Raw genomic sequence first — 23199 nt, 5'->3', positions numbered from 1 at the left:
TTTAGAATTTAATTCTCAAAGCCATGTCCTCTTAACAGAGGAAAGTAATGCATTGACAATAATGGAGTATATTGAATCCCTGAACATTATGAAACATACCACAGAATAAAAATGCAAGTAGAGCAAGTAATTCTCTATTTGCCAGTATCCTCAAGCATCCTCATTCTTGCAGTTATGAGGTGGTGATCCAGCAAGGTTTGAAGTAAACCTAGCAACACAGAGAAGCAAATATTTTTGCTTGGTTTCTCTTCCAAACTTGGTGTAACTTATTTGAGTGGCAGTGTTGCTGAAATTGAATTAAGAACTACAGAAATGCTGAAGACATTTTCATGAATACAAAATTACTTCATTAATAATATCTGCTACTCTAAAAACAGCAGGGCTAAAGAATTCTCACTAGGTTGTGTATGTGTGCTGTTCCATGGTGATGAAATATTTTAGCTCTCATTCACTTAAAGGAACTGGAATGATTTTTACTTTTTCGTTCCTGGAAAAAACAGGAGTTAGTAGATGGCAATAAGGTATTTTTTCCTCATGCTATTTTTTGACTATTTAGGAACAAAACCCCCTCAGTTCAGCGTATTTCCACTCAACCTGTACTTGCGCCCAAATGAAATTCTTTTGTTGCAGAAGTATCATCTTAGTACAACACATAATCCAAGAATAACAAATTTGAGAGTAAGACACAAGTCAAGTATTCCTGTTCATTTTCAATATCACAACTCAAATTCACAAGGTCAAATAGATCAATAATAAAAGACCAGTTCTCCTCACAGCAGTCTGTTAAAATCTTAGCTTTTGATTTGATTGAAACACCTTCAGCATAAAATTAAATTGCATGCATTTTCAGACTTCTAACTTCAGACTTCTCTTTTCCCTCATACATACCCAAAGTTTAATTTTATCTTGCAAGAACAATTCTTTGCATACTTCTCAGATCTCACCTTCTTTAGGAAAGTTATTCACTCACTAGGATTACAAAGAAAAGTGCATTTTGAAATGAGGTAGTGTATTTTTCCAGGTAACAAACATTGCATAGAAAAATAACTGTTGGGCAGTAGGTTGCTATGGAAACTGTTGGAAGCACTAAGTTCACCAATTTTTTACACCCCCACACCCCCAAGTGGCTTTGTGGTATATAAAGGAAAAACGGCATCTGTATAGAACAAGGAACATCTCCAACATCATTCCCAGCTGATCCTGACCTTAGCTCATCACCTGTATATATTTCATGGGCATTTCCTACAGGAAGTCCCTATCCATTCCATTTGCTCAAGTTTGGCTGCCTTCAACAGCCAGCTTACACTTGATATGTCCATAAACCAAATATTGTTTAAATTAAGTTTCTAACATTCGGAAATACTCATGTTTTTCTTTTTTCCCTTTGCTGATCATGCACTGGGCTCCAGTTGCCCATAGCATGAATTATTCTGAGCTCTGGGTCATATTTTCCAAATACCAAAGCAAAACAAAATAGTAGTCTAACTAGTCCTAACTACTACTGATCATCACTTTTCCTTGCAGACCTGTTCTGACCCTCTTATGTATAAAGGACAATAAAATTACAGTAGCATAACAGAAGCAGTCACTGTAGTGGGTAATCCATACTAACAGAATTACATGTTTGATTTACCATGAGTGAGGGGAACTATAGTTAAGATTGTTGCTGAACTGAAATTATCCTTAAAATATAATACCTGGGGGTAAAGCCTGTGGGGAATCAAACTGCTCGGGGAGTTTATGTACATGGTGACACTACAGTAGTGCCTATGCAATCCACGCATGATACAGGGAGAGCTCAAGAGCTGTCACACTGCAAGAGAGCTGCAGTGCCAAGACAGTAGTCTAGCTTGTGGATGGGACAGTATCAGCCCTAAATAAAAGCAGATTTCATAAACAAAGCTTCACCACACACTGCAATTCAGATCAAAATGTTGTGAGTTTGTAGGCATGCAGTAAGTTTCACTCCTCTGGAGAATATAAAGCACATGCAATCTCTCTGTTAAAGATTTCAGAACAGCAAGTGATCTGCACATTCTTTGGTTCTTTACTTCAGCCTTCTTAATTTGTAATCTTAATTTATTTTAGAGCATTTTTTTAGTGTAATGTCTCACTAAGATGATACGGGATATTAAACTGTATGTGGTATATAAATTGTATGGGTTATTGCCAATGACATTATAAATGGTACATGGAGCATTTCGTGAAATACTCTAATTTACATTGTAATGGCTCTGTTGCAGCTTTGCAAACATTATAGTGTTATTGAAGGGACATAGGGCACCACAACGGAGAACGTCAGTCATTCAACTACTTCAGCCACATTTAGTGGCATTATATGTCCAAAATTCTCCTGTATGGTAGTTCTACAGTTCATGTTGTTCACAATAAACAGTCATTTTAAGCCCCACTTTACTATTTGCTTGCAGCAGTAAAGCCTGATAAAACTAAATATCTTAGGCTATTCTGCAAAATGCCAGAATTAAAAGATAATGCTGTATTTATGAGGGGGAAAAAAAAAAAACCACCATGATGTTCTGTGGAATTACTTTCTTTCTTGCCCATACTTTTGCCCTATTTTTTCCCAAATCTGTAATATCACAGTGATGATAAAAAGACCAAATCCTTAGGTTCCAACCTCCAGGAGATTTTTCTACTGGTATATTGAAATATTTCATTTAATCTATTTTCATAAATATTTCATTTAATATGGCCACAGGATAATGCAATGAGGCAATTTTCAGAGGCATTAAACTAGTTTACAGTACAAATTAATTTTGAGGCCAGGTATTTGTATTAATGCTCTTGTTTTGTAAATCCTTCATACCAAACTTTCTTCCTTACTTCTATGCAACTATTTATGGAGGAAGAATTTTCAGCCTGAACAAAGTAAACAGAATGTGATGACCTGAATGTTACTTTCCGAATAACAGTAGTATATTCATAAAGGACTCAAATGAGTCCATAGCAGGTTTTCTTTCCTGATTGGTTGTGGGGTTGGTTCCGAGATATGCTATTAAGATAGGCTTCACATTGTGAATATACCCTTATAGTATGGGCAGGAAAAGAGGAAAAAAATTTACCTTTTTTTTTTTTTTAATTACATGAAATAGCAAATTAAATTAGGACACAAGAAGATTAAAAGAAGACCATTCAAAAGAGTCTGATGAAAACCCTCATTAAGTAATTTATGAGGTTTTACAAGGAAAGCTTTCCGGGATACTTCTTCCCTCCCCTGCCCAAAGTATACATAAGTTAATACAATTACATCATATAATAATATTTGAGAAGAAATATCATCCCTTGAAAATTAGAATTACTTCACCTTCTAATAGAGTACTATGTCTCTACTATAACAGAGATCAGTAGCTAGATGGTGTTGAACAATGCACATAGTATCAGTCAAGGATTGACAGACACTTAATATAAGCATAAAAGAGTTCCTGCAATATTTATCGAACTACATAAAAATGATCTCTTAAAAAAACTAAATTGAAAAAGATAAAATAAAAAAAGAACTCCTGTTTACTGTAGATAAACACACTTCGTTTCATTTTTCAATTTACTTTCACTTCATGTAATAAGCTTATTTTGTTTGCCAGGCAGATTCTTCATCATTTTTTCCTTCGATTTTGATTGGCATGTACACAATTAGAGTTACAGACATGTTAATTAATTTAATAATTGAACACTATGCCTGAACAGTGTTCATTAAATGGGAGAATAAAATTCAATCATAACTAAACATGTTTATACAAGTCAACTTTGTTTCCAAAGCATGGGGTTATTCTAATAAATTGATTTGGATGTATAAGTGTACCATTATTCAAATAACTTTAAAAGTAACACAGCTCAAAGAAAAATGCCATTTTCTACACCAGCAGAGCATGTAATAGTTTGTCATTACAAGCAAAATTTAACTTACACAAAAGTTCACTGCAGCTCCTTGCGAGCTTTATTCTAAAAGGAATGTATCACACTTCAGCATGACACAACATATTGACATGTTGTCTGCTTGTTGCTACCCACTTTACCATTATTTTAGAGGAATAAAAGTTACTGTGTCTTTCCATGGGATGTTCCTTACTTTTAGAGGCCTGAGTTGACTGTAAATACTGAACTGGGTTCACCTGCTCACTTAAAACAGTCACTCAAAAAGTCCAAAATGCACCTTGGTATGCAGTTCACAACACACAGCTACTTCAAACAGTATCTTTAGAATTCACTTACCTTGTAAGAGTTCTGATACATTTTCGTTTCACTAATACAGGAGGGAGAAATGCATTGAATCGTGACTTACTTTATATCCCTGACACAGTGGATATCCTGTATTATTTAAGTGACTATTGGTGATTAAAAGCATATTTGAAGTGAATTCTGTATTGATACCCTGATGCCTACTGTCCCATCAACAAACACTTGTGTTGGTCAAAATCCTTGGGAAGACCCCTCTGAGAGCTAACAGCACATACATTTCCTAATATTAACCAGTAGAAAACTCTAACTTCAGGGCTTCAATGAGCAATTAGAAGCTTTAGAGACTAATCGCAGTTCTGATTAATATTTAAATGAATTAGCTCTTCTAACAGGCAATACACCATGTCATCTTTTTCATCAGAATCTATTTGGAAATATGCTCTTTGCAGCTCACCCTATCCCTGAAAACCTGCCAGGAATAGAACAGTACAGAGGGTAGTATGTAGCATCACACACACTTTCAACATAAAAATAAATAATAACAATGTCCATTTCTGTAAAGCCTTATATTTGGATCAACAGTTTCAGAGTTATTCTACAGTTTAACCAGTCACAACTTCTATAAATAATTTATTTTAACCTCTTTCCTTACCTGTTATTCAACAGCTGTTTTTTTAATTTTGGGCTTATACAGAAATTGTGGACTTCCTCCAGGGCCTTGATCCTTTAAGAGGCTATTCCACCCACTTGGATTCATTCAGATGAATAAGCTGGAAAAGGTATCTAAGAAGAAAAATATTATTTACAACTGGCATTTTCAGACTTACCAGCAATGCCTGTCCCTCTAGAATGGGACTCCTACTTTAGCTGTCTAAAAGTTAAGATCTACTGAAAGACATTTATCTTGGCTACCTCTGCATTCAATAGGTATCCACTTCTGGAGGATGACTAATCTGTAAAACATGTACTCACAGATGTTGATATAACCCAAGTGTCCCCCACCATCAAGCACAGACAACCAGCTTAATTCTCAAAAATTTAGGATTTTAATCTAAACTAGGTGAAACAGATCCCATTGGTAACAGCAGCCAGGAAACGCTTCAGTTTCTATCATTTTCAGTAGATTGCCGTTTTATGCATGTAATTGTCAAATGAAATGCATTCATTTAAATCATCATGAAATTTGCGTAGGATTAACATGAAGCTTGTGAAGCTGCTTAAACTCACATCTCTTCTTTTGTAATTAATATGGGCTACAAGCACAAACACAGTTGCCATAGCTCAGTGAATGTGTGGCAGTATTTTAGACAACAGTAATAATTTTATCCTATTACTTACTCAGCTACTTCACCCACACCTGAAACTGCATATCCAAATCTAAGTAGAGTTCAAGTGCCTTTTCCAAACAAACCATGAAAGGCTATTTATGCCCTGGCTGGTGAGACATTTCATACCTTGGTCCTTTCTCTAAGCGTACTTCTTGCTTATTAGTAGTCTGCCCTGTTACTATAGCACTAACCAAGATGTTTTCAAATTGTATTATGACAGTTACACTTCGCAGTGTCTTTTGAAGCCGTTCCCTTGGGAGCTATAAAGTGTAATGGAGCTGAGTATGCACAATGTGTTAGTAACACAGGAAGCCATGTGCTACTGCCAGAGCCTTGGGCACTAAAAGCACTGAATATTTTAATAAAAAAAATCTATGATCTGGGAGAGGCTGATAAAGTGCTTTTTAGTGGGAAGTATCACAGTATCAGAACAACTCAAGGAACAAGAGGAAAAGGAAGTGTGATGGTGTTAATAAGACACAGCAAGCAATAAACATTATCGGGGCGGGGCAAACATATCCCAAAACTTAATGCAGATATAACATACTTAAAGGAAAAATTGGGGCAGATGAGGAAGAAAAAAATGGCAAATTATTTACAATAGGTTATGTCTGCTCCACCCAGCTGGCTGAACATTAAAATATATACCACTAGCTGGTCTATAGAAGCCACCAACATTTTTCTGTCTTCAGCACACCTTTTTTACTGAATTAACAACCATCTTTCATTTCTACAGTTCAGCATAATATTGAATGAAGACAAAGAGTGATTTATATGCAATGGTTTCCTCTTTTCCTGTGCCCCAATGTATCATGCTCTGATTTATAAATGATCAATTTTAAGCACCTACAACACATATAAGTTTTTTATTTTTGTAATACACAACGGAATTTAAATCATGGCAGTAATTTATTAGCCAGATAATGAACTTATTAGTCATGCACAAAATATATACTAGTCAACAGTTTCCTAACTGATGCCACTGATTTATAAATCAGTTAGATGATTTATAAAGTATAAAATTAGTAAAGTATAGTAGTAAAATTAGTAAAGTATAAAGTTAGTAACAGAAGATTCTGGAAAGCAAGTTAGAAGAGGATAATTCCCATTCAGGCACCTGACTTCCATTTCTCACATTTTTCCAGCTAATGGAGTGAGAAACTACTGTTATTTCTCACATATTATGGCAACAATGAAACCTGAAAATGAACACAAACACTACACGCAATTGAAGTGCATCTGTATAATTATCAGTGCTACCTTACCACACAGAAAACAAATATCTTCCTCTCTTAGTTCTTCCTAGATCACCAAAGCTGCTATGCACTCATCATGGTCACCATTTTTCTGAAGAAATTTATATTCTAAACCCCTTCAATTTAAACAAAGCACCTGTATCATAATATTCCCCAAAACAGATATTTTGTTATATATTGCTGAATCACTCCCTACCTTCTTTGCTTCTAAGCAGCTCCCTGCAAGAGTGCCTTTCCTCTGACCTCCTCCTGGGTGTGGAGCTCCCCCCAGCCTGTGCACTACAGGTGTGCCTGATGCCACAGGTGCCCCTCATTGGGCAGCACTACTTGCTCTGCCTGCCCCAGGTGGGGCAGGGCAAGCTTTCCACACACAGCTCAGCTCAAGGAGAACATAAAGAAACGTTGCAACACAGCCTTGCAGCAGTTTGAAGTGAAATATTTGGACAGTTAAACAAAATACTTCGTTTCATTTCTCTCAACAAAATAAACCCTAAAAGCAACTGAGCAAATTAAAAACTTAAATTTTAAAAGCATGCAGATGAAAAGTTTCTAACACTGCTGGAACTGATATGGGGCTTGTAACACCTAGAGATAAGTGAAAGCTGCAAAACAAAGATGATGAATACTCATTCAGAGTTTGTAGTAAAGTACTTCACCTATCCCTCTGCTTCTGGCTTCTGAAGATGACAACTGAAGGGTAAGGCTGTTCATTAACACCACATTAATAAGGGAAAAAAACATAGTACATCATGGTACTTGCTGAAAGTTGGTCATCAGTAATTGCATTGTGTGCTCATGCCAAATCCTGAAGCTGAAGTTTGTGTCATGCTATCTTGGATGGACATAATGCATCAGTCTTACCGCAAATACTTTACAGTGGATAAAAGTACCAATGTAAACAGGCCCAGATGCACTAAAGCTGATAGTGTTCTGCAAATTGCCACAAGCAGAGAACCCCTTTTGTTACACGGGTTTTTTTATGAGCAGCTTCTGTGAGTTACTGAGATGCAACGGTGCACAATGAAGTATGTTCAACTGCAAATAATTATTTGAAAATTGGGATATGGTTCTTAATTTTTTCTTCTGTTCTGATCATAGTTAATTTCTTTCTCTTTTTATCTCCAGGAGGGCAACCTGGTTAGAAACATGGCTTCTAATCTTTCCCAATAATTTTATCCTTTTACTGTCCTGATTCTTTCCACCCTTGGTTTTATTGTTATAGTTTTCTGACCATATCAAACCAACTATAAGAACGCCTCAAGTTATTTGACTTTTATACTTGTCAAACACTTAAAGGCATTCTGGGAAATTTTCCTGAAGCTCCTCTTTTTTAAGGTCTAAACCTTTTTGTCATCTTGAAGAATTCATTACTTGCCCAGAAAGATATAAACCAATTATCTGCAAGACTAGACATTGTGACTCAGATAGGATCTGCATGAAGAACAAAGTGAAACAGGTCAGCAATATGAAGGTTGCCTAGTTGCACTCACATTTTAAAAAGAGAGAGATTTATAAGCTTAAGCACCTTTTGCAAAGGTACTTGACTTCTATGTACACGTTAGGAAAGTCTCCAAAGACATTTAAATATTCATGAGAAAACTACAGAAGTAATGCTTAATTGAATGAAGAAAAGTTGAAACAGGAAATAAAAAGTTGACCTGAAAGGCTTATAATAAACAGAATCTTCTTTTAAATATGGACCTTAAAACATAAGACATGATTTTAAATTATTCTATTGATCATAGTTATGATCCAGACACTAGCCTCTGGTTGTGGAATAAGCTGAGTAGAGTATGGACTTTGGAAAAAAAACCTTATGTAATTGTCATGTCAGTTCCTAGTTAACCACTAAATGCCTAACTGTCGTGGTTTAACCCCAGCCAGCAACTAAGCACCATGCAGCCGCTCACTCACTCCCCCCCAACCCAGTGGGATGGGGGAAAGAATTGGGAAAAGAAGTAAAACCCGTGGGTTGAGATAAGAACGGTTTAATAGAACAGAAAAGAAGAAACTAATAATGATAATGATAACACTCATAACATGACAACAGCAATAATAAAAGGATTGGAATATACAAATGATGCGCAGTGCAATTGCTCACCACCTGCCAATCGACACCCAGCTAGTCCCCGAGTGGTGATCCCCCCCCCCCCCCCCCCCCCCCCCCCAGTTCCTATACTGGATGTGACGTCCCATGGTCTGGAATACCCTGTTGGCCACTTTGGGTCAGCTGCCCTGGCTGTGTCCTGCGCCAACTTCTTGTGCCCCTCCAGCTTTCTCGATGGCTGGGCATGAGAAGCTGAAAAATCCTTGACTTGAGACTAAACACTACTTAGCAACAACTGAAAACATCAGTGTTATCAACATTCTTCTCATACTGAACTCAAAACATAGCACTGTACCAGCTACTAGGAAGACAATTAACTCTATCCCAGCTGAAACCAGGACACTAACCCATGAAAACAAAGGCGCATTACAAAAGAATAATGAAGGGAGAAGCACTTTTCTTTAGAAAGGCATGATTTCACTTATTTGAAATAAAGTCTGTCTGGGATCTTTTACGTGCTGTTAGTTGCTAACTCTTCATCAAGACACTAAATCTAAGCAAGATCAAAAAGGTTTGCTTAGGAAGTGCAAGAAAATAGAAGTGCTTGAGGTAGATCAGTCCTCAGCTAGACTACTCTAACTCTCTAAGGAAAAGGATAATAAACCTGAGATAGGAAACACTGGCTTTTAAAATCTAAGGCCATGGAAGACCATCTCAGACTGGAATTTTGAGAATTACATGCTAGCTGGTGTAAAAATTACACCCTAGGTTCTGATGTGAACTTCACAGTCACATTTATCTCAAGGATGAAAAATTATATTACAGAAATCAGTATTAACATAAATTTATTTTCAAAGAAGCATAAAGCACCTAACGCCCAGTGTAATTCAATGGAAGGAGGAAAAGGGCATTTAATTCCTTTAACATCTCTTGAAAAATCTTATCTACACAGTGAGAATGCAGCTTGCAGACTGGGAATTGTGCCAGGGCTGAGCAACACAGACTAGTTCAAGAAGGACCACCAATCCCTCTCTAAAGGTTGAAGGTTGCATTAAATCAAAACTAGAGGCACTAGTTCTGTCAGTTGTATTTCAAGGAGTGCATGACTCAAAAGTAATCTAAAAGTAGCCAGTAATCCATTATTTCTAGGAGAAAATAAGCAATCATAAGCAACAGATTACTTTTTCAAAGTGACTTTAACAACATTCTTCTGACCAAAGAAGACATCTAGATTTAAAAAGCAATCTTAAAAAGAAAGTTATCCCTAACCTGTGGTATCAGTATTGCAGTCTTAAAGCTTTAGAAATTTTGCTTTAGAGGTATTATGGCTGGATAAGCAACCAGAATCCTATCCTCACTGTTTGAGGTATAACAGTCAGAAGGAGGGAAAGGTGAGGAATCATTTTCTTAGTTATTTTGTATAAGATGTTTATGGACCTCTTTTTCACAAGAGTCTTCACAACAAACCAGGATTATTTAGAACAATTGGGTAGTTAGGTATTGTAAGTGGTCGTATGAAAACCATCCATTTACTTCTTAATAACTAGACAAAGCAGAAAGCTTGATACAAAAGAAATTGAAACCTCTAAAATGGAAATGGATTAATTATTTGTCCCTGGTTCAGGTAACTGAAATCTAAAATGAGAAATTCTGGAATCTGGAAGAATCATCACAAAGAACATACACTAAATTTGATTCCTGATCAACAATCCACTTTTAATATAACATCTGTCCTATTTTAGAACCTTTGTGACACTGAGCACTTGTGTCGTGGTTTAATCCCAGCCGGTAACTAAGCACCACACAGCCGCTCACTCACCTCCCTCACAGTGGGATGGGGGAGAGAATCAGAAGGGTGAAAGTGAGAAAACTCGTGGGCTGAGATAAAGACAGTTTAATAGGTAAAGCAAAAGCCACGCATTCAAGCAAAGCAAACCAAGGAATTCATTCACCACTTCCGATCAGCAGGCAGGTGTTCAGCCATCTCCAGGAAAGCAGGGCCCTAGCACGTGTAATAGTTACTTAGGAAGACAAACACCATCACTCCAAACATCCCCCACTTCCCTCTTCTTCCCCCAGCTTTATATACTGAGCATGACATCATATAGTCTGGAATATCCCTTGGGTCAGTTAGGGTCAGCTGTCCCAGCTGCATCCCCTCCCAACTTTTTGTGCCCTCCCGCCTGCTCACTGGTGGGGTAGGGTGAGAAGCAGAAAAGGCCTTGGCTCTGTGTAAGCACTGCTCAGCAGTAACGAAAAACATCTCTGCATTATCAACACTGTTTTCAGCACAAATCCAAAACATAGCCCTACGCTGGCCACTATGAAGAAAATTAACTATATCCCAGCCAAAACCAGCACAACTTGTAAATATGTCCAGCAATGTGAACTGAAAACTTTGCATGAATAAATGATCCCATTTTCAATTGTGTTGTACAACATATATTGAAAGAAGGAAACAAGCCTTTTAAAAGTATATGACACTTAATACGAAAAAGATTATCTCTAGTGATCATAATCAACTGAAATACATCCATAATAAGCAAACATAGGCCAGGTGTCAGGTCTAGATACCCAACCATATATTCTTCAATCTATTTTTGAGAATCTAAAACATATAGTCCTTGTTAAGCAAGAAATTGAAGCACATAGATAGCTCCTACTGACTTGGAAGACAATTGAAGTCAACAGCATTCCCACTACAGCTTTCACATGCTTAAAGTTAAATATTGTTAATTACCTTGATGAAACAAGTGGAAAAGACTGTGGATGGCTCTGAAAGTCAGATTATTCATTTTACTATCTGAGTATGGACATAAAACTTTGACAACAGGCTTTCATACTAAGAAGCATTGGTGTAATAATCATGGTACTGCATAAAGAATTTATTTTACAGTTTAATAACTCCTTCAGAATATGTCAACTGCATGTCAACCACTACAATTTTCACCACAATGTAACACTTCTTAGGGTTTCTGATACCACTGATCACACACAGTTCTAAAAACTCATCATTGACTGGCAAAGAATAAAGTAACTGTGTATTCTGGTACAAATAAAAGTGATTTGTCACCTTGCCTTCATTTAAAGAAAATTAAAATAAACCACTAGTTATCTTTCATCAAACTCTTCTGCTTCTGTCACCAACAAATTAATCTCCCATTTTTCCCCATTTACTAATCTTTTCTAATCAAATTGAAAATAGGACCTTCAATCAGTCAGGAAGAAAATGCACAGAGATATTTCCAGATGTGCTGGATTCCTGCATCTAATGCAACAGTGAAGTTCCGCTAAAGTACAGGGAGAAAAACATAAAACTATGTTAATTGTAATAATACCTGGTTTGGCTAGAAGTAAAAACTATATAGATGACTACTTGTGTAATTTGAAGACAAACTAAGAGGAAATAAGAGGAACCCAGACAAAAAAGAGGGAACAAATTCTGTGAGATATAGTGGCAAAATCAAGGGAATCCAAGTTATACTGGCACAAATGAACATAAAAAAATCTGGATTCTTTTAGAACCAATTATTGACTGACTTAATGCAAACACTTTTGAATTATTCAGTTCCACCCCCTCCAAAAACCCAAAAAAGTATAAATGAGGGACAAAACAAATGGCAATTCCTATAAGATGAGCTCTGCAGTGCCTGAACCAAACATTTAAAAACTACTTAGTGCAGCTACCAATAATGGTACAGCTACTGCAGGACCAGTTTGAGAAAAGGCTACAAAACTCATCAAGTCTCAGTAAGTGTTTGACCGCTTCTTTATGTATGTGGAAGTCCTTGTTGATATTAATTTAATAACACACAATAGCATTAATAAAGTTATTTATAAAAACTATTCTATTGTTCAACATTTCAAAATTTGTCCCTCAAGTCTCCAGAAAGTTTTTATGTTTCAGATACATACAGATACAGGAAAATCTTTAAGCAGTATTTTCATTAAGTGCGTATTTGCCTGCATATGTGGCTGACTGACCTGTTTGACAAATCAGTCTGCACTTAGAGGTGTCAAACTGCAGACAACAGCAGAAGGCATTTTGGTCCTGTTAACCGCTGCCAACTTCAGAGTTTATAATTGGTTACCATCTGGGATATATATTTTTTTTTTTTTAAAGCTACAGTTTAGTAATTTTACTTTGTGAATTTTTAAGAGATAACTGAACGTGCAAGAAGGGTGTAGACTATACAGCCACAGACAGAGGTAACAGAAAACAAAACAAAGATATACAGAGAAACTAATCAAAACAGAATGATACAGACAGTGAAATATAAAATAAAAACATAATGAATAAGTGATCAAAACATTAGTCACTTGAGATTGGAACTATGGGGATTAATGTGAATAATCTTCAAGAAGAAAAAATGAGTGATTACTATAAAATATTTCTATGCCTGGCAAAGATAACTGAAGCTACAAAGTGTAACACTAAATAAGAATAAATTGAAAATTAAAAGAAACACCCCAAACCAAAGAGATACACAACAAATGGAACAGAAAAAGAAATTGCAAAAGAAACTGTGCAAATGAAGAAAGTAATAACAATAGATGGCAAGACAAAAAGACAGAAAACTCCCTGAGGAAATGGCTCAAGGGAGCAAGCTGTTCAGTTATAAGGAGAGCCAAAAACAATCCTGCAAAAGTTTAGAAAAAAAAACTAAGGAGAAGGTGAAGGTGGATAAGCTATTCTGTAGAGCATTTTCCATACCTCTTCTTCATTGTTAATTTAGTCAGAGACAGAAAAAAAAAGTAAATTGCATTACATCGTGTTTGGAATGTGATTTGATTAGACAGTGTGAAACCACAAGATGAAGCCATTAAAAACACATAAATCAAGGAAAAATATATATTGCATTTGACAATCGGAGCCTGTGGAGCCAAACTCTGGGCACATGACGATGGTGCAACCTTTTGTGATATTCATCCATCTGATACCTGAAGACAAGGTCTTCCTAGCTGTGATACACATCCTTCTCATATACAAGCTGTAAACTTCATTTCATACAAAAAGCATCTGGTTGGTAACAGACTATTATGCTACAAACAGCTGTGATCACACTCGTGAATTTGAGGAGCTAGCAGAGACCAAAGCAAGATAAGCCTATTGCAAGAAACTAAGCTGATTTGGCAAAGAGCTATGCACACTTGGGTACAACACCAGCTGAAGTTAAAGTCTTCAAATACAGATAACCAAAGGGTATGCTGATTTTTTTTTTTTAATTATTTTTTTAAATAACATTACTTTCAAAGATCAAAATCTTTTTCCTTCAGTCCTTTCTTGAAATTTAGACTATATTGTCATCAGAAAAGGAGTTTAAAAATTGGGTAGGAGAAATAGCAAATTTTTCATTCTCTAACATCCTCAAGTAATACACTACCCGTTTCATTGCTGTCATTTGGCATCTGTCCCTTTCATTTTCTGATGTAGTCATTCAGAATAGTTTTGTTCTCTTTCAAATGTTTCACTGACATTTTTGTGATCTTGACAGATTCAACAGCATTTAAGCTCACCCTTCAAAGAAGAAACATTAACAGAAAAGTAGTTCTGTAATTAGGAGAACTAAGAAGTCTGCTGTCTTAAACATATACAAAACACTAAATGGAGAAAGTGGGCTAAGGTGTAGTGGTCACTAACTCATGATTGGGGAAAAAGTATAGGAAACAAAGTAAACTTGACTTAGCTAAATTAGGCCTTTCTGCTTCCAAAGCTCATCAAAATAAAAATGTTTAAAAATACTATGATTTTATGAGGTGGAGATTGTATTGTGTTTGGTAACTATCAAAAGAGATGTCTAACCTTTTTGAAGCTCATTTGTATGTCAGCTTCCAGAGTTTCCTCCAAACTTGGACACAAAAAGAAAAAAAGTATCTTTTTTTGCTTGGTTTACACTTGCTTAATAATTTTATCAGGTGCTCCTTAGCTCTAGAATAATTAGGAAGTGAATACTGATTCTTTATTTACCTGCTCCATACCTTCATAGTTTTACAGAACTCTGATCATATCATGATCAATACAAAAGCTTATCTGTATGAGTCTCATGATCCTCAGTCATACAGATAAGCCAACGCCATGATCATTCACACCAACCGTTTTACAAAGAAAAGCACCTTATCTAATCTACATAAGCCCTGTTAATATACAATCACATTAGAATCACTTTTCTCTGTCTCTTACCACTTACTAAACTTCAAAATTGACCCTGCTCGAGAGGGGTTGGACCAAATGACCTTAAGATGTCCCTTCCGTCTTAAATTATTCTATTAACATTTTGCCCCTGATTCTGAGTGTTAAGATAAATTAGTGATAGAAATATCCAAGACCTCTTTTTCAAAATCCTGTCCCTATTGATGTCTAGTTGTCATTCTCTTTTCCTAACAAAGCGTGAGCTCTCACTGAAGTATTTCCAACACTTAAAATATGAATACATGATGAAGTATGAATATATAGTATTGTTTCTGTAGAATTTTTGATGTTGAAAGGATATACATCCATGCTATCACTTTCCCTGCACTTACAGAACTGATTGTCTATTACCTCTGTCTATGTAACTGCATTTGTGGTATCTGTAAAAACTATGTTCAAGGCTTTGAACACTTCTCTGAGTGAAACTCGCCATTGGGTTGAAAACTTCTTGAAGGGGACAGAGATGAACCATATGACTCTTGTACAGACAGAATGAGAAAAGCACTAAAGACAAGGAAGGTATTTTGACTATGACTGGAGACACATTCAAAGCATCAGGTTTGTGAGAGTAATATGAAATCATACAGTATTGTATATTTGGTCTCTGAGTGTTTAGATAAATCATTGTGAAAAGTATCCTTCTGATGTTTGAAACAATTCTGGAAAGCAAATTCAAGTAGTCCTTAAAGGTTATGAAAGCAGTCAATATTCCATTTAAGTTTTTTCTTCAGCTTTGTCCAAAACATGAAGAAATATAGGAAACCTATTCTATTTATAGAAAACAGAATTTCCCCCCAATTTAGTGCATGTGAAGCAAATGAGAAGAAAGAATTTGGTGGTGCTTAAATATGAATATTAATTAAATGGTATAATATCACTGCTTTATTAAGCAAAGCCTAAGATAAATACAGAATTACTTTTCATGAAGTTTTTGGTAAGTCACATCTGAATACTGTGAATAACAGAGAGAGTGAAGATGGTACAAACAGCTTACAGGACACTGCCATATCTTTTCCAAGTTTTGTTCTGTGCTGCTCTATTTCATTTCATATTAACATTTATGACAATGCTGCATCGAGTTTCTTAGAATTGAGTTGTTGGTACCAGCTGTTGTTAAGGGTAGCTTAGAGATCCTAGAGGTCAAATCCAGCTCTACTCTGGCTGCATTGAACACACAATTACTCCAGTGTTACATGATCTGAAGGAACAAACAAGGTGGTACTTAAGGAGGAAGGGCAGCAGACCTGTTAGCCCTTTCCTCTCATTAAATCCATGCCTCACACAGGTACCAGGTAGGCTAGGAGACTCATCTAAACTACTTATATCTGACTGATAGGGATTTTATTGTGTCTCTATTGACCTGTAAAATTCCTGTTTTCCATATCTGAGAACAAACACTTGAATGTCTAAGAGATTACTGGATTTTTATTTGATAAAAAGAAATAATTTGACTTTTCAGAAAGCTAGAGAAAATCTGTTGAAATTTTTATTTTCATTTTTTCCTGAGGTATGAAATCAATTTTCTGTTTTGGGCCTTTCAATTAATGCTAATGAGCACCACTGCCAAGCTAAGCAACACTCAGTGCTAATTATCTTGAGCACTGAAGGATCATGGAAGAACCATCCTTCATGGAGCTTTTGCAGTCTCAAGAATTTACCTCTTCTCCATCTGTGAAGTCAAGCAAATATTCCCAGGGCAAAACAGTATGCAGAAAACATTCCATAAACTTGTAGCCACTTCACGGCCATTCAGCAGGCTATTGTTGAAAAGAGCCAGCCCCATATTAGCAAGCCAGCTGTCCACAGATCAAACAGGAAAAGCCTGTGTACAACCAACATTTCATGCCTTTACAAAGCTCAGTTGTGCAAAAGGAAATCACATTGGGTTTGTGTTGAGATAAAGAACTATGATATACTCCCAAGATTACCTACATTTGGTCTAAGCAGTTTACAAATGTTTATGACCTTCCACAGTATGGGAGATATTGCGCACTTCATGACAAACAGATCACTTTAGAGAAACAAATCAATATACAAATACAATAGCAATAAAAATTATAAACCCATTCCAGATAGTCAATTTGATATATAACTAATGAAAAACAGTTCCAGGCAACATAAAAACTAGTGAAATTACACTGGTTTGGCCCTGCTGTAATTGAGATGACACTATAGCCTGCTTTGCATTAAAGCTAGTTCTAAAGCTGGAAGCATAAGCTAAATGCAGATGTTATACTGAACTGATAGCATCAAGTCAGAACTGCACATCAGTGGAAAACACAGAAGCAAAGCTGAGTACAAAACATGACTGACGGTGAAAAGGTATGGACAAATCATGCAAATATGGCACTTTGAGGTCCAGCAAGGTGTCTTTTGTAAGTCAAATGAAAAGTCTTAAAATCAAAAAAGCTTGAACCAGAAATCATTATAAAAGGTTTCAGAACAGCACTAACATACTTCAGCTTTTCAAGCAAGTAATAACTACAGCAGTGGCATTTTGCATTAATTGAAATATTTTCACCGATGTCTCTGGCAGATCAGATAGGAGAAAACTGCATTATTCAAGCACAGAAGTAATAAAACTATAAATCTCAATATATCTTAAAGGCACAGAAACAATCCCTCAGCAATTAAGAATAAGGTTTAAAGGGCTTTCAGTTACATAAAGGAAGTTATTGCACATTTTACTAGGAAGATGGCAGAGATCTGTCAAAAACAATTTCAGAAAGAATGCGCAAGACATGGGAACAGGACCACAAATTGGAATGGCTACTATATAAAAAAGAAGATTAAATTTTTAACCTTCATTTGGTGGAGTTAGGCTTGGAATCTGAATCTTTTGCTCATTAGACAACAACGAGCATAAACTCTAAACCAATGTGCGTTCTTACATAGAGAAAAGAAGAAAATAAAAGAAATTACAGAAGAGGAATTAACTCACAGTTAGCTATTTCATTGAATGTAGATCTGCATACTGCACACAGTACCTGAGATAGACACGGAACTTTGGGTCCTGTCTCTTATATTGCTCACTATTCTTGATCCGATGCAGGCAGAACATGATCATAAAAATGGATGTGGGCCTGCAACAGCACTTTGCATTCTGGGAACAATTCTCTTACAGTCATTATTACCAGCATTGGTAAACTATGCTATCAAATTTATTCCTATCTCCACCTGTAAGGGGATGTAATGATGGTTTTGCCACTTTGCCCATCTAGCCTATCTTCCCATGGAAAAGGGCAATTCAAAGAAACCTTAGGAGCTAACCATTCCTTTCACAAATATGTTTGCATCTCAAAATGATTCAAAAAGTTTCTTGTGCTAATAATTGTAAGTCACTCGTTGCTTTTAAATTGTTCACTCACATTATGTAACTATCCTACCTGTGTAACTTAACACACATAACAACAAATGACATCTCTTTGAATGACCTTATCTTATTATTACGGAACCACTTTTCTATTCTTCATATATACACACCTAAGTTAACTTTCTTTATGTATTTCTATGAACACAATTTTGACTAAATAAATTTTAGTTAGGAACAAAAAATAAACATTCATTCAAACACTAAATCTGATACTATTTCTCATTAATTCAAATGCATCATTTCAGTCTGAATGTCCCAATTCTTCCTATCATTGAACAACATATACTAACACATTAAAAATGGCATACAAAAGAAGAGTTAAAATAAGGTACACAAATACAAGGTAAAAGCATACAGATGGACTGTGACTCCCTTGAGCACTCTATCCCATCTTCTATCTCTCAGTTCAGGATGTGCACCATTTTATAAAGAAGATCATAAAATATCCAAGTCTGAAAGTCCAAAATTTGAAGGCATAAAGGAAAAAAAGAGATTCCAAAGTGGAGAAGAAAGTTCATCATAGAAGGCTGTATCCAGCTGATGACTCTGCTCTTGAGTAAGTGATAACAACAAATAGCATGAAAAAAACTACTTGCATATCTTCAACAGCTGGAACACTTCAAGGAAGAGAAAAATCATAAATACTGGCTCATCAGATGGTTGAGATGATTATACAAAGGAACCAAAATTAAAGAGTATAATTTATTTCAATTTTTTTTCTTATAAATGAAATAAAACAAAATTTAGCCTACTGTCATGATGAACTACACTAGATCTGTCAGAATCTTTCAGGAGGTCAACAGTCTTTGAATCTATAATTAACACAAACTGAAGCAGTCATAAATTTGGGTAAAAATCATCACCCCCAAAACTCTTTCTTCCTAAATTTCTACAGAACTCAAGTGTGAATGAAATCTTGTCTCAGACAGAAAAAGGAATGCCTAAATGAGGGTTATCACTGACATCTGCAAAAAACAAATTCATATTGGAAGGTCAGATAGGAAAAATGCAGATCATTTCCACTTTTTTCAGGCACAGGGCTGGGAGGGAGAGAACAGCTACATACAAAAGTAGGATACAGCTTTCTGAGGAAGGTAATAGGTAACTAGACCTATAGAGTCTTGTAACAGGATCAGCTTGCAGGTAGACTGAATCAAAACATCCTCGCTACACTCCATCTCAAAGTAGCACCATCTACTGACAGCTGGTGATAAACTATACAGTCAAGTGGCGTTACTGCCACGTCTCCATTGAAGCAGAATTATGCAATCTGTCACGGACTGTAAGAACTTGTCAGATAGGTTAACATAAGCATCCAGATTTTTAACTTCAAAAAAGGTTTTAAAGATTGAAGAAAAGGTGACCATACTTACCATTTTTTCCTCTTAAAATGGAGAACTATGGGACCCAAATGGCAGGGGAGCTGCGTGGGTCATTGACAGGTGATAGATGGTATCTAGTTATTAGAGGAGGTTTAAGGCTAGCTGTAGAGTTTATTGAATACGAGTCATGAAAATAAATTATTCAATGAAGTATAGAAAAATTCATCAATCATTTATATGATTAATATTTTTGCATATATTTAGCCAGCTGTACCAGATATGGTGTCATTCAGCTGTAGGTCAGTAGTATGACTCTGAACCAGGCTGCCAGTGTCAGAAAATGATTAATACTTCATGACCATATGAAGGCCTTTCTCTAGTTCTGATAAGAATGAAACAGAAAAGGTTTAAGCACAATCCTGAATAGAATATAAATGTGGTAGAGAACTTGAATACTGGAAAATTCTAACCAGCTCTAATGATTGCCTTTTGATATGAAAGAGAAATGTGGGTTTTACACAAGATCACTGTAAATTAATTAAATCTTGATAAAAAATATGTTTGAGGCGAAATTAATCAAATATTTTTAGTAGATTAGTTTCAAAATGTTTTCAGGCTCTGAAATATTTCCAAAATTCTGTCAGAAATTTGTACAAATACTTACATTTTTAATTTTAAAATATTCAGCAAGGTTTGTTATTTGTAGGTACTTTACGGTTTGCTATTACTTAATTTGAATATTCAAAACCAGAGGTAATTGAAAAACACCACTTTTATTCCATAGGAAAACAATTTACCTTATTAAGGTTTGGTTTACATTCGAATTAGAGTATTTACTGAAAATAACATGTAAAAAAAGTCATATCTGTAAATCAGCCAAAAGCATTCAGAAATCCTGACTGAAGCAACTATTCTTATCGCAGAAAAGCACTGAAGCATGTGTACAAGTATGAGTGCAAGCTAAGTCGCATTGAAGTTCATGGAACTTACACACATATTTAAGTGCTTTCCTGAATCAGAGCCAGAGAAAGAAATAGCTACACAGTATTATGTTGTCATTCAAATTGTTTACTTGGGACTGGAAGCCCAAGATAATCAAAGGATCTAAATCTTCACTATTTTTTATTTTAGGCCTAAATCCAAATTTGTTAATTTCTAGACTTCCCTTCAAATCATCTCCTAAACCTACAGACATGTTCATATATACATATGCATACATAAACAATACAAGTGTAACTATGAATGTTCGTATGTGTGTATATTTACATGGGGGCTCTCAAGTGCCTGCGTAAGCCTAGATTTTTTTTATGGTGGCCAGTACCAAGTGACACATAAACTAAGAATTTCTGTCACTATCTCACCCTTTAGTTTTCCTTAAAGTACATTCGATATGCTGTACACTGAAGAAAATGATAGTACAGCAAAGGTGACTATCTTAATTTTTAAGTCATATGAGAAACACAAATTCTTCTCCATCCTATATTCAAGATGCATGGCCAAGTTTGTAGACTATGCTTAGTAGGTGCAACACAGTCCAGATATATCAGCCTTTCTGTACACACGGTGCTCAGGTACATGCTGATTTCTCAAGCAGAAGTAAGAGACTCCTGGATTAGGGAATGCTCCTGGGCTCCTCCTGTAAAGATAAAGTTCTGTAGGGCCTTTGTTTTGGTACCAGAACTTCTCCGTCCTCTAACCATTGGCTTGGTGGGTCCTGTTCACACTTGTTTGATCGCTCTCAAGCAGTGAATCTTGGACTGCTTCATGCAAGGTGCAATAGGTGTGATGACAGGGTATAGATTGCCTGTCTACCTCCCTCACGCATCCCTGGTGGGTGTTATAAGCATCAAGGCACTGACTAAAAGGACGCAACCCTCATGTTTTGTGTTTTGAAAGATGATTATCTTAATTACAAGTAGGTGGCAACTTGAAAGCAAAAGGAGCAATCTCTATTCCAAAATGTTGGGCACTAGCTACAGCAATAGATCTCACTGCAGACTAAATCCTCTCGTTTCTTTCGACTCCGTTGCAAGGTATCAATTACTGTGCACCCTGTTTTCGGATGTCTATCCCTGCACCTAGAGGAAGCTTAGGTATCCACAACTCTATTACTACAAAGATGTTTCAAGGAGAATACACTGAACATTGCAATACCTCTTGTGGAATCAGTCCTAAATTCCCCTCAGTTATACCTATTAAAAAATTTATGAAGCGGCATACATCTGAAGGGAGGGGATTGCACAAGCAAAAATACAAGCTTGGAGGCCAAAGGCATTGTAGTTCAGATTTTGACAGATAAGGAAGGAAGAATAAACACCTACATCACTTGTTTGGGTAGACACTGTATGCATTTTACAGCAGAGCTTTATTTTAAACAGGTACCAGGCAAATACCAATTTTCTTTTCTCTCCTCCTCTGCTTCCTTGTCTCTTAATCCCCATAGCAGACTGCTCATATGAAGCCTCAGAACTACTGCTCATTTCATTCAGAAAAGCCGCTGCAATGTGACTCACCATACCTTGAACAGTATTTTTGCCAGCTGCTCACACTTTAGGTTGGTACATAGCTACCTCTGTTCTCCCAACTAAATGCTACCAGCTTTCTCCAACAGCTGTGGAAGATCCACTTTCAAATGTCAAATAAATAATAGGTAGTCCATGAGGTCCCCAAACATTCATAACCAAACAGTGTCCTTGTGACACATCAAGGTCCAACATTTCTTAATAATCTTTCTCATATTTGTATGGCTTTTAGCTAGCTAGGTATGAACACAGTTATGCATGCAGAAGAATACGATTCTCATGATAAGTCAAATCATTGATTCCCAGCAATTTCAGAATTGCAAGGAAAATCAGACTTAGTGTCCATACTCAGTGTGACATAAAAAAAATGGAAGCACTCTCTCTGTAAGGCACTTGCATCATGGAGTGAGACAGAATTTAGATATAGACAACTGTAAAATGTTTGCCCATTACCTAGAATTAAAAAAAAAAAAAAAAAAAAAAAAAAAAAACACAAAAGACATGAAACCTAATAAATTAGATTGCATCATTTAATTTTATATGAATAGAACCTCTTATTTAATTGTTCTGTGCAGCTGGTTAGAAACACCATGCAGGTTTAAAAGTGAGGACAGGACCTTAAAAATGTATTTATCATCATATACACTTACGAGTCTGAAATCCAGAATGTTTGGTTCTTAGTGCAATGGTTACTCCAACAGATCACAGTAAGAAAAATCCTGGCTCTTTTCAAAGTGGTGACAAGTTCTGCCACTGATTTTCATGCAGCCAGGACTTCTCCCCTACTTCTTAGAACCAAGATTTTCTATTTTCACCTCTGAAAGGTATCTCAGACTTTGCAGCAGACAAAATTCCCTATTTCATGCTTTTATAAGAGTTCACTCTTACTTCTTGGTCACCATCTTCTTTCCTAAAAAAATCTCAAGGTCTCAACTGTAGTAACTTGACTCAAAAACAATTAGTT

Source organism: Aquila chrysaetos, chromosome 10 (genome assembly GCF_900496995.4).
Source record: "Aquila chrysaetos chrysaetos chromosome 10, bAquChr1.4, whole genome shotgun sequence".
Lineage (NCBI taxonomy): Eukaryota > Metazoa > Chordata > Aves > Accipitriformes > Accipitridae > Aquila > Aquila chrysaetos.
The sequence above is the reverse complement of the archived record's forward strand: the minus strand, read 5'-3'. Positions refer to the sequence as shown.